At 38.0% G+C, this 17674-nt stretch overlaps 2 long non-coding RNA genes across 6 annotated transcripts; both read left to right on the plus strand.

The window, feature by feature from the left end:
* Positions 1-727, plus strand: LOC119732950. Its single transcript, XR_005271658.1, has 2 exons — positions 1-271; positions 680-727. It is a non-coding gene; the product is annotated as an uncharacterized LOC119732950 (long non-coding RNA).
* A 1047-nt stretch (positions 728-1774) lies between these two features.
* Positions 1775-11613, plus strand: LOC119732949. Of its 5 annotated transcripts, none has more exons than XR_005271653.1 (9): positions 1776-2215; positions 2725-2815; positions 3123-3223; positions 3579-3656; positions 4149-4293; positions 5155-5420; positions 5867-5928; positions 9152-9239; positions 9537-11613. It is a non-coding gene; the product is annotated as an uncharacterized LOC119732949 (long non-coding RNA). The 5 variants fall into 5 exon arrangements; XR_005271654.1 differs by having other exon boundaries at positions 3583-3656; XR_005271657.1 differs by lacking the exon at positions 5867-5928 and having other exon boundaries at positions 1775-2215; positions 9163-9239.
* The last annotated feature ends 6061 nt before the right edge of the window (positions 11614-17674 follow it).

Below are 17674 nucleotides of genomic sequence, written 5' to 3' on the forward strand. Positions count from 1 at the left end.
GTTTGGAAGGACGATGCTTGTTTGGAAGGACGATGCTTGTTTGGAAGGACGATGCTTGTTTGGAAGGACGATGCTTGTTTGGAAGGACCAACTGGAACTTTGAGGATCACTGCCTATTCTGATGTGGGAGACGTAGAATTCTGGTGACTTTCTGATGTTGGGACAAGTGGAATGATTCTGGTGACTTTCTGGTGACTTTCTGATGTTGGGAGAAGTGGAATTCGCCATCCTCGCTACCTGTGGATGCCTGTATCACTCGGAAACCTCGGAGGTAACCCCCCCCTAAAAAAAATCATTGTTAATCATCAGATACTTAAAAAGGATTTTGCTGATGCTATAGCAATGCATCATTTAACTAGCTTTGGGTTTGTTTCACAAATTAACACATGTTATGGGGCATGACACTATAGGTCATTCTAAAAACAGATTGGTTAAATAACCAATGTTGGTTAAAATGTATCCAACCAACCCGATTAGTTCAACACATAGTTAACAATTGTTGGTTAATTCAACCAATGTTTGGTTATGATAACCAATCTGTTTTTAGAGTGTAACAATGGCAGATATAATGAATCTGGTATTTTATAAATTTCAGCTTTTTATTATTTGACCAAAGGCAATACAAGGAAAATACTTCAAATTAAATGAACATTAATTTATATGCATTGATTTTCTGCAGACGTGAACATGCACAAGAGACCCCCGGATTGTGAAAGTGTACAGTTTGCAAGTGGAGTCATTCGATAGATTGTTCGGAATCATCGGCACAGGGGGACAAGGTTGCATGTAAACTGAGGTGAGGTAACCATTTTCTTTGCAGGGCCACATGCACTTGTCCCCCCCTCCCACTTGGATTGTGACCGTTTGCAAGTGGAGTCATTCGTTGGATTGTTCGGAATCATTGGCACACGGGGGACAAGGTTGCATGTTAACTGAGGTGAGGTAACCCTTTCCTTTGCAGCTCAAGGCCACATGCACTTGTTCCCCCCCGGATTGTGACAGTTTGCAAGTGGAGTCGTTCGTTTTGTTCAGAGTAAGTCAAACCACAATTCTTGTACTTTTTCATGTGCAAGCAAATTTGAATCTATCCTGATTCTATAAAGTTGAAGCAACTGCAGTACATTATTATGTTTTTAATATGTGAACCAATTAGCGCGGCAGTTTTTAGCAATTTTGTAATCAAATTTCTCAATAAAAACCCTCAAATTTGCTTGTACATGTATATGTTACTTGAACCATCCTGGAATAATTTCAGTTTAAACGATGTTTTGGTAATAAGCACAAAAGTCAATTTGTTTGTTAAGATTTTGTTGAAATAAAGGAAAATTGGGAGAAAACATTCTGCAATGCATTTATCAGCCTAAATTTTTAACAATTACTTTTTTTTTTTAAACAGACAACATTTTAGTTAATGTTTTACTTAAACAATAAGAATGTCCAGGGTGGTTGAAATATGTGTTTGTGATGTACTGGTTGGTGGTGGGTGTGTGCTTGTTATTGTGTGGGGTGTAGGTGGTGGTTTGTGTGGGGTGTAGGTGGTGGTTTCTCCACAGGTGCTTCGGTTGAGGTGCGGGGTAAACCCAGTTAATCGGAGTTGGACTGGTTTCCGATTGAGGTGCGGGGTAAACCCAGTTAATCGGAGTTGGACTGGTTCTTCGATTGAGGTGCGGGGTAAACCCAGTTAATCGGGGTTGGACTGGTTCTTCGATTGAGGTGCGGGGTAAACCCAGTTAATCGGGGATGGACTGGTTCTCCGGTTGGTGCGAGGCAAACCCAGTTTCAAGGGACGGGTTGCGTCCGCGTGAATGCTCCGGCATCCACGTGGGGCGTGGGTCCTACGCAGCGGCCTGGAAACCCTAGGATGCCGTGCCATAAAGGAGCAGGTAGTGCGTCCCTCTTTATAGGGGCGTGGCCCTGTATTCACAGCCGGCAAACGCTGCTACTTCCTATCAGACCGCATGAACCCGTAATGGGGGATGGACTTAGGGGGGCACGCATATAGGTTAGGGTACTCTCCTGATCCTTCGGGGTTGGGGGGCGTACCGGACAGTCGGCAACTGTGCATGGCCCTCCGGGGCCGGCCTTTTGCCCAGCAATGGACCTGACGATACTGAAAGCGTGTTTGGGGCTGGTATCCTGGAACCTTCACGTGGTGGCCCTGTTTAAACCAATCTTACCAGGATGTGCTTCCAGAAGGGTTACATCTACAAACAAGGTAAGATTTTAAGAAGGAATGACTTTTTGAAGAAATGTGAAATTCAATTAGCAACTTTTGAAAAATGAATTCTCAACAAACATCATAATTATTGCCGATCAGTCAAAATGGACTTCAATTTTAGACCCCCAAAAAACATTCCATTTGTTTCTGGGATTATTATGTTTTCCATCAAGTAAACCAAAGCATTCTGTTGGAGAAAGATTTTAAAACCTTTTCTTACAATGGAAAACAATCTTCAGAGTGGGTCAACAAAGGCCTTTTTTTGAAATTGAAATTGATTCCACCTCTCAAAATTTCACTCCAGTTTTAACTCGGCATTCTGAATCTATAGCTTAAAAATTCTGGGCACGCTGAATAAAGAGAACAAATAAGTAAAACAACACAAATAAAATTGCTTTTGTGTTTATAATTGGAAATACAAAATTTGTGGACAAGATTTGTGTGCAAAATGTACTTTGAAAACTTGACCACTTGAATGATTGTTTTGTTTTTGATAACACTGCAAGGTACAAGGTATAGATGAGAAGCTTACTGGAGAGAAGTGGGAAAGTAGCGATGAACCAACGACTTCAGGGAAACCCGATCGTCCAATCCAAGGTGAGCATCTGATTGCAACTGATCCATTATAGACAGCAAAAGGAATGGAGAAACATCTTCAAACGGGCTGAAATTACGATTGGACATTTGTCCGTGAACAAATCAAATTCTGTACTTTGAAGTGCATTCTAAAATAATGGCTTTTGATGCTCTGCATGAGACGGTTTACAATATATTTTGTCGGGTCAGTCTGTTTAAAAATGCATCAGCAAATTAAACTTTTTCTAAACTGAACAGTTTCCAGTTTAATTGATTAATTTGAAAAGGAAATTCACCAATTTGCCACTGGATAATGTTGTTTTGCAAGTTATTTTGTTATTGCAGTTTACCCCCCCCCCCCCCCCCCCACTGGAGATGAGAGGCTGTAGAGGAATTTGTTGTGGTGACAATGGATCATTCTAATCAAAGGTGAGCAAAACATCTGACTGAAGATGATCAATTCAAGACAGCAAAGGGAACGGATAAACCTAAGAAAAGGTTCAAATTATGATTGCACATTTGCCAATTCAGAGGTCCTTGTCAGAGCAAAAATACATGCTCAAGTCAGATTTTGTATTTTTGATATGCTTGTCAATTCGGGAAGGAATTTATTTTCGACGTAATCGATGGCTCAAAATTGGTTTTTGCAGTGCATTTTGGCAAATTTATTTAAATTACCTCATTTGTCATGAATTACGTTTTCTGGTCATTCTCAGCCCTGATCATTTTTTTCTTAGGATTTAAAACATGAATTTCTTGTTTTTCTTTCCTCCTTTCCTGATAGTCAGTATGGGCTCTGAGAAACACGCAGGAGACAAGATCTGCCGCAGTCATTGTTAGCAAGAACTACCAGTTTAATAAGGTCTCTGATTTTGCACTTGTGCTTTGAAATCAAGTAGCAATTGTAGTTGACTTCCAAGGTAGAGAGTAGACTCTCTGCTGTTGTCACAAAGATTTACACATGTGTATTTGAAGGACAGTTTTGCAAGTTGTAAACATATTTTTCAAACTACGAATGATTCACTGATTGTGCATATGCCCCGAAAGTGTCCACTGGTTCCACCTCAGAAATTGCTTTCAAATGTGGTCATCCAATTATAGTCTCCATAATCTCTTGAGATCAATTCAAGTCTGCATGTCCTCTTGATAGTAACTACAACATTGATGTCTTATTTGTGATGAATTCAAAATCTTCTTTGTAGTTGAGATGTCCTGAAATTCTGAAATTATCTGATGATCCACTATGAGCCCTGTCTGATAAACACTATTCTAAGACCCCACTGTTCTCAATCCAATTCAAGTTGACTTGACTCTGATATGCCTTTTTGTTTCTATCTCACATCTTCCTCTGCAGGTGGACCACACAGACAGCCCGATAGCCTTGCAGAGGAGAGCGTTTCTCACGAGTGGATTTACAACTGACTGACCAATCAACCTTCATCGGAACTTTTTGAAGTAGTGGTGGTGGGAAAGCGGTGGTGGGAAAGCTAGGTTTTCAGGTTTGAAATGATATGTTGTTCTAGGTTATGACTGATTAAATATTTGGTATTTTGTAAATATTGTAATTTTTTTTAACTATGCAAACACATAAAATTGTGATATTTTCTCCAAGATGTTTGATACTTGTGTAATGGCAAAAAAAATGGCTCATTAAGAAAAAATCCTGGTTGAAGTGATTGTCACGATATAGTTTTAGAAACTGGGACAAAGAAGAAAAGGAATCAAGGAAACCAAATAGACTTCTCAAAATTTTGATTTAGTCTGATAAAAAAGGACATCTTACACACACACACACACAAAACAACTTGTATCCTTAAATAAACAATAGTCTTCTTAAAATGCTTGAAAGAAATCTCAATCTTGATCAAACAATGAATAAAAAACTCAAAAGAAATTTGCTAAGGAAAAATCAAACTTTGCCAAGGATAAAAATAATAAACAGTTGGATACAATTTTAGGAAAATAAGAGAAAAACTAGGGTATGAAGAAATGGACAGCAGTAAAAAAGTAAAAAGCCACGAAGCATTATTGGAAAATGACTGTAAAAGCACAGCAATGATCTACAAACCAATGACTCCACTAGCAGACAAACCCAAGCAGGAAACAACTCCAGTTAGGAGGAACTTGGAATGAAATACTGTGAACTATAAATTTTTCTATTTTCAAATAATTTAGTATTTGATTATTTCAAAACTGCACTTAACTGAATGTTTGAATATTAGAAACTTGCCGATCAAGTGTGACACACGCAAGCTGCAGCTGCCTTCCTAGCTGGTCAACAATTGCATATAAAGCATGCTGGTTACAAATGACATGCGTTGATGGTATTGTCTCCTTTTCTTTGTCTGTGGCATCCATAGGGAGGTTGCTGACAGCCAGGTGATGACCAGCATCTTTCACCAGTAGTCTCTTGGTCTTCCACTGCATCTCCAATTTCTTGCCACCACAGACGGATGTTTCAGTGAAGTAGTTTTGCTCCAACCTCTCTGCCATCTGCCATGTGATGGGCGCTAGAGCACATCCCGTTGAGGAAGTCGGTAGCTAGGGGTGGAGGAGCAAAGTTCAAGTTAACAACGCTGATGTTTAATGGTAGCTACTAGAGATCCTGGATGCTGACTCTGCCTAGGTAGGTGATGTTGAATACGATAGAAATCACTAGGGAAAAGTTCTATATGAACAGCATGTGAAGTGACAGTCTCTAAACAGGGAAGTGGTTCTGAAGATTTGAAGATTTAGTCGGTGATCTGTGACTGTCATCAGGAGAATGCCTCAACCTAAAGACAGGTGATCATTTAACAGGTGTGGGGCAGATCCAGTGTGGATCAATAAAACATGATGTGATAATACAGCCAGCTTAGGGTTGCATTATATTAGGAATAAATGACCCACAAGTCTTGGAACTATTGATAATCAATAACATGTGGAAATTACCCTGTAATACCTTCTGATCAGCATAAACCAGAAGAGCGATCACGCAGCAACTTGGAAAAAAATCGATGCGTGCCGGTTTTTGTACGGTCCCTACATACATTGATATTTAATTTCAATTTTGCTTTTTATTTTCAATTCAAGGTTTCCACAATGCCTGGACCTAAAAGTGCTGAAATGCCCTGAAACTGCCCATCAAACATCAGGTAGGTCAACACCATTGTCACAAACTCACAGGCACGCGCTGTGTAGTGTCAATTCCTGAAAAACTACATAGTCAATAATTTCGGTTTCACGAGCGCACTTCGTACACTGACGCGTAATACAATAATTTCGGTTTTCACTAACTGAAGTGCAACCATGTACATGTAGCAGAAAAACAATTAGGAGAAAAATGCTTTGAAAGGTTTGACATGAATTTACTCCATCCGTATACTTTTGGGCTTAAACAAAAATTTATTTAAAAACCATTTTACTTGTGAAATTAAAATACACTCGCGTGCTGGGCACTCACGCACAACTGAATGTCGATTCATGGTGTCTGTGACATTTTTGTAAGATATGGAGGTTCAATGTTTTTTTCAGAACTTAATTACTAGTAAATTTACAGAATAAAATCAATGGTTGACTTCACATCCCTGCCTGCATCAGTGATCAATTGCATAAACTTTATTCAAAGTGGTTGTTACATCAACTATTTACTTGAAATATCAGTAGAGGTTTTAGGCACCATTAATGGATCAGATCCCTTCTTGAACATTGTAGTAACCAAGTTGTTGTTAGTGCACCTTCTTCAGACATCTCTGTGAACAAGTCCACTCATTATGTAACTTTCCATTCTGTGTATGTGTGTAATTATCTTGTTTGTTTACCATTTCACTTGCTTCATAAAGTCAGGTATTTGTTCCGGATAATAAAACTGAAAACGGTTTCAGCAAGTGTATACTCAGTGACATGCAACCAACCGAGTCACTGGAGATCGCTTGAAGTAGATTGCATGCAAGTTGTTTCTTCAGTCAAAATGTCCTACTTGTGATAGCGTCAAAATCTAACAGTGGGCTGAACTTGCAGACAGAATAATGGATGTTGCTGCTCCACAGCAGTCAGTCAGGGTCAACTCAGTCGCATCTACATGCACCTCTGCATCACTGACAGAAGTGCAACTTCTTCACACAGAAAAGCCAGCTGTCATTGCAAATACAAATATTGTCCGCAGGACGTCATCGTTCTTGCAGTCATTCAAGCAATCAACCACGCTCCCTGTGATGGTAAAACATCTGAGGGTCTTGGACCTGGATGACGGAGAACAACTCTGGAGACAAGCTGCTGGAGAAGAATCACTACACGGCCAATCTCCAACACTCCGCGAAGGAACACTCATCAGACGCCCCTTGGGGCAGCAGTAAGGTGGATAAGGGAGGATTCTGGCTCTGGCCCAACACTCTGTGGATGCATGCTTGAGAACCCCTCAGGGTAACCGTATCACAGATGAGGGTTTGGGGAAGTGACCGGGAAAGTACCCAACACTCCGTGGAGGAATGCTCAGGAACCTTAGGGCGACCATAACATGGACAAGGGCCAGGCCAACGCCTGTACGTGGTACTCAAGATCATTCCTACGGCTTTTGGACTCCATCGTTACAGACACGGCTCCATTTCAAATCCACAGCCTCCAAGATCTTCAGACAATGAGACCAATCTTTTCCTATCTTGTCACTGGAATTGTGTCATGTGTTGGGAGAGCTACCACTTGCAGCAGACGCTGACACATCACCAGCAGTACATTCTCTAGTTTCCTTTCACCTTGTATGTTTATCAGTGGGAGTTTGACTCAGACAGGCTAGCTGTTTCCAACCACTACCAAACTCACAAGTCCAGTGGGTCTGTTTCACCGATTGTCCGGGCTCTGCGGCCTCATGACACACCTTCCAAGCCTGTGGATACAACGCTCCCACCCATGGCTTGGTTGGTCAATTAATTACGACTGTACTGACATCAGCCTAACACTTTGTCTGCCAGGAGCACGAATCAGGGACTTCCCAGCCGGGACTGGGATCAAGTGAGATCTGGCCATTTCCCAACACTCCACGGATGAATGCTGGAGTTCCCTGCGGGGTTCTTCTAGCGTGGATGAGAGAGTTGCTCTGGTGCTCCAACACTCTGTTTGGGGCCCTTCTGTTTTTCATAACACAGATGAGGGTATGTACATGTATGTGCTGGGGGAGCAACCGAATCCATGTGACTGATGTGCGGCGCTGGAATTCCATCACAGCTAGGTGAGGGAGCAGGCCGGGTTGCTTTTGGACATGGCCTGCAAGCTGCGGCTTACCTTCAGACCAATGAAGTGTGTCACTCTGTCCCTGGAGTGTCGCAGAGGTCGGTGAGTGCTTCCCTCAGTCTACAAAGTGCAAGGTAGCGATATTCCAGCACTGACTGAGGAATTACATCGTTACTGTCACGTCCGTATCGGGTAGCAGAAGTAACAAGAACCTTGAGGCAGTGGTGGCCAAGATGACAGAAGATCTGGGCAAGGTGGAGTCCTCTCTCCTGGCTTTCTGGCAAACGCTGGACGCACTACAAACTGCCATTGAATAGTGCACCTTGTATGTGTTGCTTGACAGCAATTGCCAGAAGAAAAGTCTAAAGTGGCTAAGGGATGAGGTGGTGAGGTTGGTGCGGAAAGTTTGCATCCTTCCGACGAGGACCGCCACCAATGACATCTTTGCAGACAGAATGGTGGGCGGTCTGGGTCTGACGGATCCCATCAAGGATGCTGCAGTCAAACAGTCACGCAAGCTGTTTGAATTTCCTCTTTACCTGGCAATACCGGTTGTAGTGTCTCCACCATGCAGCTGACTTCTGTCGTCTGCCGCACCATTCAGTTCATGAGTGGGTCTACGGAGGGGGACCTGGCCAACTTCAGCTTGAGCGGGCAGATCTGTACCCTCTGGTCCCAGGCTATTATGGTGGTTGGCCTGTTGCGTATCTCTTTCAGTGGCTGCTGTTATGGCTCAGTAGTCACACGTACGGACAAGGGGAAGGAGATACTCTCCAAGAGCATTACCACGGTTCTGCGGGCCGCCGCCCGAGAGTTTTACTCTGGTAAATTTCTCTTGTTGACAACCGATCGCAGCTGGTAATTTGAATCAGCCCTCTTTGGCACCCTCACTTACTTGGCTGCAAACACGTACACACCACTACCTGTCATTCAGAGCATGGTCCAACGATTACAATGCCAACTCAAGCTCTGTGATGAACACTCAAATTGCTCTGTAACTTTCCATTCTGTGTGCTCATGTGTATGAAATGTGTATCGTTTTTCTTGCCTCTAAAAGTCAGTTATTTGTTTCGGATAATAATAACCAATGTCTACAGCCTCACAAGTAATTTAATCTATAATAACTAATCTATGTTTCATTTTTGTGCACAGTCTTTGATAAGACAGGACCTGAGTAACCTGAGTAAGACATCAGACGCCTGTTATCAGAACCACAAGAAGAGGAACGCATGTGTTTCAGGTGAGCTAAGAACTTGTTCAATATACTTGAGTACTTGCTTTTGCAACAATGTTTATGTGAATTATGGGTTGATGATAAATTCATACTAAAATTTTGCTGTAGATGTGAACACAAAGGAAGCTAAAATTCTAAATTTTATCTTCAAAACTCCTCCCTACCTATAGTCGATCTCCCAAATTAGTGGAGCCTCAAAAGCTACAAAAGCCTGCAAAAAAGTAATCATAAACTGCATGTATACAAGTATGCTATTTATATTCAATTTTCCTTTTTAAATTTTTTTTTCAACTTGAATTTCAGGTTTTCCTGCTCTTACCAAGAAGATGTTGCTCTTGATGCTGGAATGCCCTGAAACTGCACCACTTTGTGATGACATCAAACATCAGAGAAACTACATCCAAGGTGCCTTGGGCCTATTTAGAACGTACTAGGCTGTTAAATGAGAAAAAAAGGTTATATGGGCAATTCCATGCTGGTGGAGACACAAGACCAAACAATTATTTTATGGTTTGCTCAAGTTTGATTTGCTGAAGTGACACAATATATCTTGGCGTTTTTAAAACTGAAATAGTTTCGTCCCATGCGCGCACTATTTTGTGAGTTACGGTACACCATCACATCAAAGTCTGCAATGACGTCATGATAACTTATGGATGCACTGGTAAGGAATTTTGAATTAGTCTTTTGCTATCTATTGAGTAATATTTTCTCTCAATTTTTTATGTTAACCATTTTTTAGGGTGTCTTTGTGAAAATGGATATTATTTCTATTAGTTGTTGATTTTAGTCAGATTTTGCTTGTAAAATGCGATACATATTTAATAATTTATAAGTCACTAAAACATATTTGTCTTATTTGTAAATACCTACATTTTCTGACCAATGAATTATTCCGTTAAAAGTTTTTAAGCTTGAGTTCTGAGAAGTACATGTATATTTAAAAAATAGAATTTTGTTACATTTTTGTTTTATGCTTAGACCAGCCGTGAAATAGTGTAATGTCGGCCACATGTAATGCCATGCAGTCACAATCTCTTAGCGTAACGTAGTGTCAGTCACATTTTTGCACAGTCCGTAGTTGAGGAAAATGCAAGTACACATGTTATTGAAGTCCATACACATACAAGTAGTCAACTCTTTGAACCAAAATGCAACTGAGTGCCAAGCCACTTTCTGAGCAACATATATATTTTCCACAAAACAAGTCTTTTTTAAAATTTATTTTGGACATCTGTAACCCTTTGATAAAATGAAAAATATATTTGTTTTGCTTTTGGGCACAAGTAGTCTATCATTGTCCATTCTGATGGGGTGGGGTGGGGCAAGTCTTCCCTGTGAGAACTGAATTATTGTTTGACACCAAATAGTTTGATTTTCATAATACCCTATTTATTACTTAACATTGGCTAACTTATTTCATTTGTTTTGTTGTTGGTTCATTGGATAACTTTGGTATTGCTAGAAAAACAGCAAATAAAATTGTATCAATGTAAACTTCATACAACATGAATAATTCTGTTTAGTATTTCATTTTTTTCAGGAAAGATAAACACCCAAGTTGCAACTTACAGCAGCAGAGAGAAAGACACAGCAGAAACAAAACTTGGAAGAAAAGGATTGTATGAAGACCACAAGAGGAACAAATGAAAGAGGAATAGACAGAAAAGAACAGAACATGAGGAGTTTCATAAAGTGAGCAGGAATAAAACTATGAGAAAAGTAGTTAGAATTGAGCATGGAATTTGTTAAACATGTTGAGACCTCAAAATTTTTAGTAACACAGAAAATATGATGCAAGTCTATTTACACAGTTTTTATTGGAGACAACTTTAATATTATTACGGTCGCTTTGCAAAATTTCTTACTTAATTAGCTTTATGATCAGTTACTTTTTGGTGTTGATTGTATATACATGTTTTTTATTACATTTTTGTTTTTCATAAATTCTAAAACTCTCCGAGTTTGGATATTGAAAAATTATTTTGTTCTTTCATACAGTCACTGTTGGAAATTATAAAGAAAATAAAACTTGACCTGAACAGAAACTATTCAATACACAGTGTCTCATTTCTCAATTATTATGATTATAAAAACTTTCATTTTACATCTTTGTACATGTGTAAAGTGTTATACTGGCTATAAATTATATGAAAGATAAAATATGACATCCATTGGCCTTTAACATAAGAGAAATTTCAAATTTGATCTATCATTTGTTTCCTGTGTTGTTTTTTATGTAATGTCGGTCACAATAAAGAAAGAGTTCTGTAAGCGAAGGACAGAAAAGATCAATGCGTCTACAGGTTGGAAAATGTAAAGACACTTCATCCCCCCAAAAATGATGCGTATTGGAATTATATGATGCGGCTGATTAGTGAACGCAAACATAATGACGTGTTCAAATTTCCGTTTTCGGCATGGCGTCCCTGCGTAAACCTATTGAGAAAATCGTGTTATAATTTCTTGTCACAAAAATGCTCAAAGTTCACCTTAAACCTTGAAAAATTCACTCTTTTACTTCTAATTGCAATCAGACGTTATGTCTCGTACATAAAATTAAGAATGAGAGGTGGTTATCATTTTTCTTTAAGAGAAAAATTTGAATAAAACCGTATGCCACTTAATCGATTAGCGTACGAGAAGAATTGAAGTGATGGCGTCACGCATAAAATTGTTCTGAATCGTGATACTGATGTGAATTTGAAACCTGCCGAAACTCTCTAATGTCTGTCACCATGGAATTGCCCGTATACTTGCTAAAGCTGTAGATTTTCTGGTTTTGCCCAATTAGTTACTTGGCATTATTGTATTTTTGTTCATTTGTGTAGTTATCATTTGTTTAAATTTAAAATTGAGATTTTTGTTTGTATATCAATGAGAGAAAGTTAAAAAATGTTGTACATAGTTGTGCACCCTAGTTGTGGTAAATAAAAATTAGTCTCAATGAGGAGCGCCCTCTATTGCCCATGAATTGCTAATGACTGTTTAATGAATGAATTAATGTATAATAATAATGAAATAATAATGGAATTTCGTAGCGCCAAATCCATTTGAAAAGTGCTCCCTGGCGCTTTACAATCAAACTATTTATATGAATAAAAGAAATATAAATACAATTTTACTAATGTGATTATTTAATACTCAAAGTGTATGATCCACACCAACAATTGGTTTAAACATGATGAATAGGAGTGCTTTGTTACAAGGTGTAAGATATGGTTGACATGAATGAAATCAAGCCAGATCTGTGTAAAAGATGTTATCAAACAAAGTTAAACATTAGTTACTTCTTTGCAATATACAATTGAAACTGTCTTTTTAGTAAAGTGACATTTTGAAACTACATTCCTAATAGAAAAAAGTTCTGGGAGGAAAAATCCATGTTTTAAGGAAACAAAATCCATAAATATTTGCTTTTTGAAATTTATGGAAAGAAAAGGGAAATGGAAAGTGTTTTTGAATAATTTGAGCATTCTATTGAATTGGCATAAAAATCTAGCCAGATAGACACAGTTAAAATATTTGGTCTATAGAGGGCAGTATGCATATATTATCTGTAACATGTTTGTAAATCAATGTTTAACTTATTTAAATTTAGTTGTAAAAGCAATTTTTCCTGAAATAAGGCGTTACTGTATTGGAACTGGTATTGTTTTTTTTTTGAAGTGGTTAAAACATTTCAGATTTTGAAAAATATAGTATAAGATTTGAGGCAAAAATCACTGACAAATCGAGATTACCAAATTTAAAAACTCCATTTCCACATTCAAACAAAAGTTTGGCCTTTTATAGTTAAAAACAACTTTGTGCGCCCCCCCCCCAAGAATAAAATTTGAACAAATTTAACGTAGGACTTGCTATTTAAATATTGAGCATTAACAAATTAGGTAAATTAATGGACATTTATTAAACACAATTTTGTTTCTTGTTAAATACATGTACGCATAGTTTACAAACTGTAATATTAATTATCAAACAAAGTTAAACATTAGTTACTTCTTTGCAATATACAATTGAAACTGTCTTTTTAGTAAAGTGACATTTTGAAACTACATTCCTAATAGAAAAAAGTTCTGGGAGGAAAAATCCATGTTTTAAGGAAACAAAATCCATAAATATTTGCTTTTTGAAATTTATGGAAAGAAAAGGGAAATGGAAAGTGTTTTTGAATAATTTGAGCATTCTATTGAATTGGCATAAAAATCTAGCCAGATAGACACAGTTAAAATATTTGGTCTATAGAGGGCAGTATGCATATATTATCTGTAACATGTTTGTAAATCAATGTTTAACTTATTTAAATTTAGTTGTAAAAGCAATTTTTCCTGAAATAAGGCGTTACTGTATTGGAACTGGTATTGTTTTTTTTTTGAAGTGGTTAAAACATTTCAGATTTTGAAAAATATAGTATAAGATTTGAGGCAAAAATCACTGACAAATCGAGATTACCAAATTTAAAAACTCCATTTCCACATTCAAACAAAAGTTTGGCCTTTTATAGTTAAAAACAACTTTGTGCGCCCCCCCCCCCAAGAATAAAATTTGAACAAATTTAACGTAGGACTTGCTATTTAAATATTGAGCATTAACAAATTAGGTAAATTAATGGACATTTATTAAACACAATTTTGTTTCTTGTTAAATACATGTACGCATAGTTTACAAACTGTAATATTAACTTTTAAAAAAAAGTGTGAAATAGGTTTGTAAAAAGTGTACATAATGGCCAACAATAGAAAGTATATGGAATAAATGGCTAAATTTGAGAATCAGAATTTTGGATCTGTTGTTTCCTTCTGAATATTCAGTTTTCTGCTTTTTATTATTCAATTATTCAAATGAGCCCAGGCGGCCATTTTTTTTCTTTTTTTTAATATTGCGCAATCTAACCTTTAAATATAAGTTCCGAGAACAAATTTTCGAAGAGGCCAGTGGCCTGGTGGTCTAGCTCGCTGACCGCCAGGCGCCGGGTCCCCGGTTCAAAACCCAGCCGGGGACCCGGGAGGAGAATTTTTCCTCACAGCAGTGATAAAATTTAAAAAATAAATAAAATAGTAGCATGGAGCAGGGTTGAACCGCGTACCTTCTGCATGCCAGCTCTCTTTTTTCCCGCTCTGCCATGGCACTTTCTTGAAAAAATCTCCGGTTATCGTAATTAAAACCCTTAGGTTGTTGGACTTAGACAATTTTTCAGCTTTGGCCAGAATTTCAGAAATCAAGGGGTACCCCTTGAAATTTTTTCAGATCTGAGGGTCTGAGGCTGGGAGGTTGAAAAGTTGGGAGCTGAAGGGGTTTGGAGCTGGAGGGTAGGCTTTGGGACTTTGGGCTGACTGGTTGATGGTTGAGAGGGAACTGGACTATTAGTTGAAGGGCTTCCTGACTGATAGGTCTGCAAGTTGATGGGACTAGGGAGAGTCTTGGGGATTTTTGGACTTAGAGTTTATTTGGCTGGACTTAGATTTGGGAACATAATTTCCTCATATTAGTTGGACTAAATTTTTGACTGAATTTTCAGACTTCTTTTTTGAAGCCCTACCCTGTCTTGTAAGTTAAGATCTGTCTTCGCAGCCAAACATCAGTCAGACTGGTAGTTAGCCTTTTCCTTTTTTTGAGATTGCTGAACTTGTTGAAGCCTGCTAGAGACCACATAAGACTGCTGGAATGCTGGTTACCAGTGGTGTGTGAGGTGGAGGTAGACTTCTTAGCCTGAGGGTCTCAATGCAACCTGGTTGAAGGGCCTTCCTCACTTGACCGTGTAGTGTGCCGTCAAAATGGGTTTTCATGCTTCAATGATTTTGTATGGCTTATCTTACTCTCTTGTCAAGATGTTTAGAGGTCACATGATAGTCTGGTGCCGGTGAAAATTTCAGGATTTTTAAACAGGAGTAATTTTTACACTTAATTTTTAGAGGTATGCCTAAATGTTTGCAAATCTTAGATTTGTTTCTCAGTGCAACAGTATAATGCAAAGTTTCTACGGCTTTGATTATATTTTACATTAGTACTTTTCTAAATGTTTAATCATTTTTTAATTGTTACACGATTCCTCTTGAAATTTTATGGAGTTCTTAATTGAAGACTTTACTTTATGAACGATCGATGGACACATTTTTAATTAAGCTCAGCATATATTTCCAGAATTGTTGTCCAGACAAATTTGTTGTTCTTGTTGCGTATTACGAATATTTTTCATTCCGATTTAAACTTTCACGCAGAACACACTTCGTTATTTTTGTTATATTAATTGAATTAATTTGCTCTTGAAATTAAACAGACATCGTCTCAAAAACCAGTGTTTGGGTTTTTTTGGGACTTTTTTTTGCATTATTTTGCATTGCCATTTTCTCGCTAGAAACAGTTTGTTTTAGTTACATTAACTGTATTGTTTGATATTCCTGTTAAAATTTGTCAGGCTTCACAAAAATGTCATGATGAGTTTATAACGGAGGAAATTTCACTTTAATACAATGGGTATTTCTCATGATATTCTCCAGTCAACGAGAATGTTCTGTTTCATTAGGTCGAGTAAAAAAAAAAGGTTTCTCTTCCGGGTTTTTGAAAAAAAGGAGGAAGCGGGACTTTTTTATTTGTTTCAAGATGGCTGCCATTTAAAAATTTCCTGCAACCGTTGGTGTTTCCACTGTTGAAAGACACTTTTAAAATGAAAGATAAGTTAGACAAGTGAAATGAACATATTAACAGTGTCATTTAGACTTGTATTGGTCTACAATTTATTTTCCGATGAATTTGTGGACTTTTTTGGTGTTTTTTTATATGCATTTTTCAAAAATAAAAAATAATAAAAAAATTCAGGCGACCTCCAAAAAGAAAGCAGGCGGGGACGAGAAACTTTTTTTTTTTTACTTTGCCTTAATGGTTGATTTAATTCGCATTTTACTTGTTTTCCTGCTGAATTAACACACTCTACAATATAAAATTTGACAATTCCTCTCCAAATTTGGGCTTTTTAAGACGTCAAATTTTCAAATTTTCGTGACGGGCATCGGCTGCGCTGTATTTTGGAGACATTCCAAGCAACAGGAGCGCATGTTTAGAACATTTTGCACACTACGCGCACATGGCGTTAAACACGCAGTTGTAATTTTCCTACAAAGATGGCGTCCTATGAGAGAGATCTATTGGAGAATCCGGGCCTCATCATCACAACCAACCAACAAACAAAATTTCAATTGACTTGCATTCTGATTGTACTTTTTCCACTGAACACACTCCATTGTGTTTGTTTTATTGTTGCAAGAAAAACTATTGCAATAAATTGTTACGCACTCCCTGTTATTCTAGATTTGTATCTGCACATGTGCACTTAATCAGGCCATAGAGCTATAGTAAATTATTAGAGAGCTTATTCATATATGAATAGGATGAAGCTTGCTGGGCGCATGCATCCATGTTTGTGCTTAAGTCATCAGAAATTAGCTTAAATGTTGTATGTTTATACATTTCAAAGCTGTTATTACAACTTTCATTTCATTCTGTGCTTTCACACTAATGCGCTGCATAGATTTTTGCATTTTTTCACTGTAGATCACGTGCCTGCTCAGCCGTATATCTGTTATATTTTGGCAACACATTAAGCGCACAAAAATTCAAAAGAATTGATGTCATATTGGCGACGTGACTTGCACATTGATCTCGCTACATGTACATTCTTCAAGCACTGTGTTGAGCTCAGACAACTTTGAAGTGTGCAAGGGAATGAGGAGTAAACGCTCTCATAATTTACTACAGCTCTATGGAATGGACATTTTAACTGATAAACTACTATTGAGGCGACAGAGGTCAAAGGTCACCCAGGTTCACTGACCTTTAATGTTGTAATGTACATGTCAACAAAACATATTTTCAACTGACAGTTTCCAAGATTGGTTTCAATTAACTTCAAATTTTTAACATTAATAGCCTATCATCTTTTTACAAACAAAATTAAGCCAACAAAAAGGCAAAGGATTTTTCAATTGTTTTACAGTAAGGCCAAAAAATAAATACTCAGTCTCTGGTCAGACCAAAGTTCCCGAATTGATGCGGCGACGCGGCTTTTTTTTTTCAAGCTTTGATTGTACAGACAAGGTGGGGTACTATTTTTCCTTTTTTTTGGTGTCCTCATGTACATTGGTGTCCTCCATAATTTGCTTTGGTGCCCTCGAGCATTTGCCTTGGTGTGGCAATAGAGGGCGCTGTTGGAGCTACCGCGGAACATTTTGGAAAAAAAAAGATTGACGCGCATGATTAAAATCGACACGCGCACTGAACAGAGTCCGACTATTTTTTTTTTGGCCTAACATACATGTAAATAAAGTTAAATACAAACTACTCACAGTTTACAATCATCTTCAATTTCACAGAATTGATACAATTTTTTGTATTCCAAGGCGTAATTATTTCCTTTTCATTCTTTTCTCGTAATTACGTCATCAGCT

The sequence above is a fragment of the Patiria miniata genome, unplaced genomic scaffold (assembly GCF_015706575.1).
Source record: "Patiria miniata isolate m_02_andy unplaced genomic scaffold, ASM1570657v1 HiC_scaffold_25, whole genome shotgun sequence".
Lineage (NCBI taxonomy): Eukaryota > Metazoa > Echinodermata > Asteroidea > Valvatida > Asterinidae > Patiria > Patiria miniata.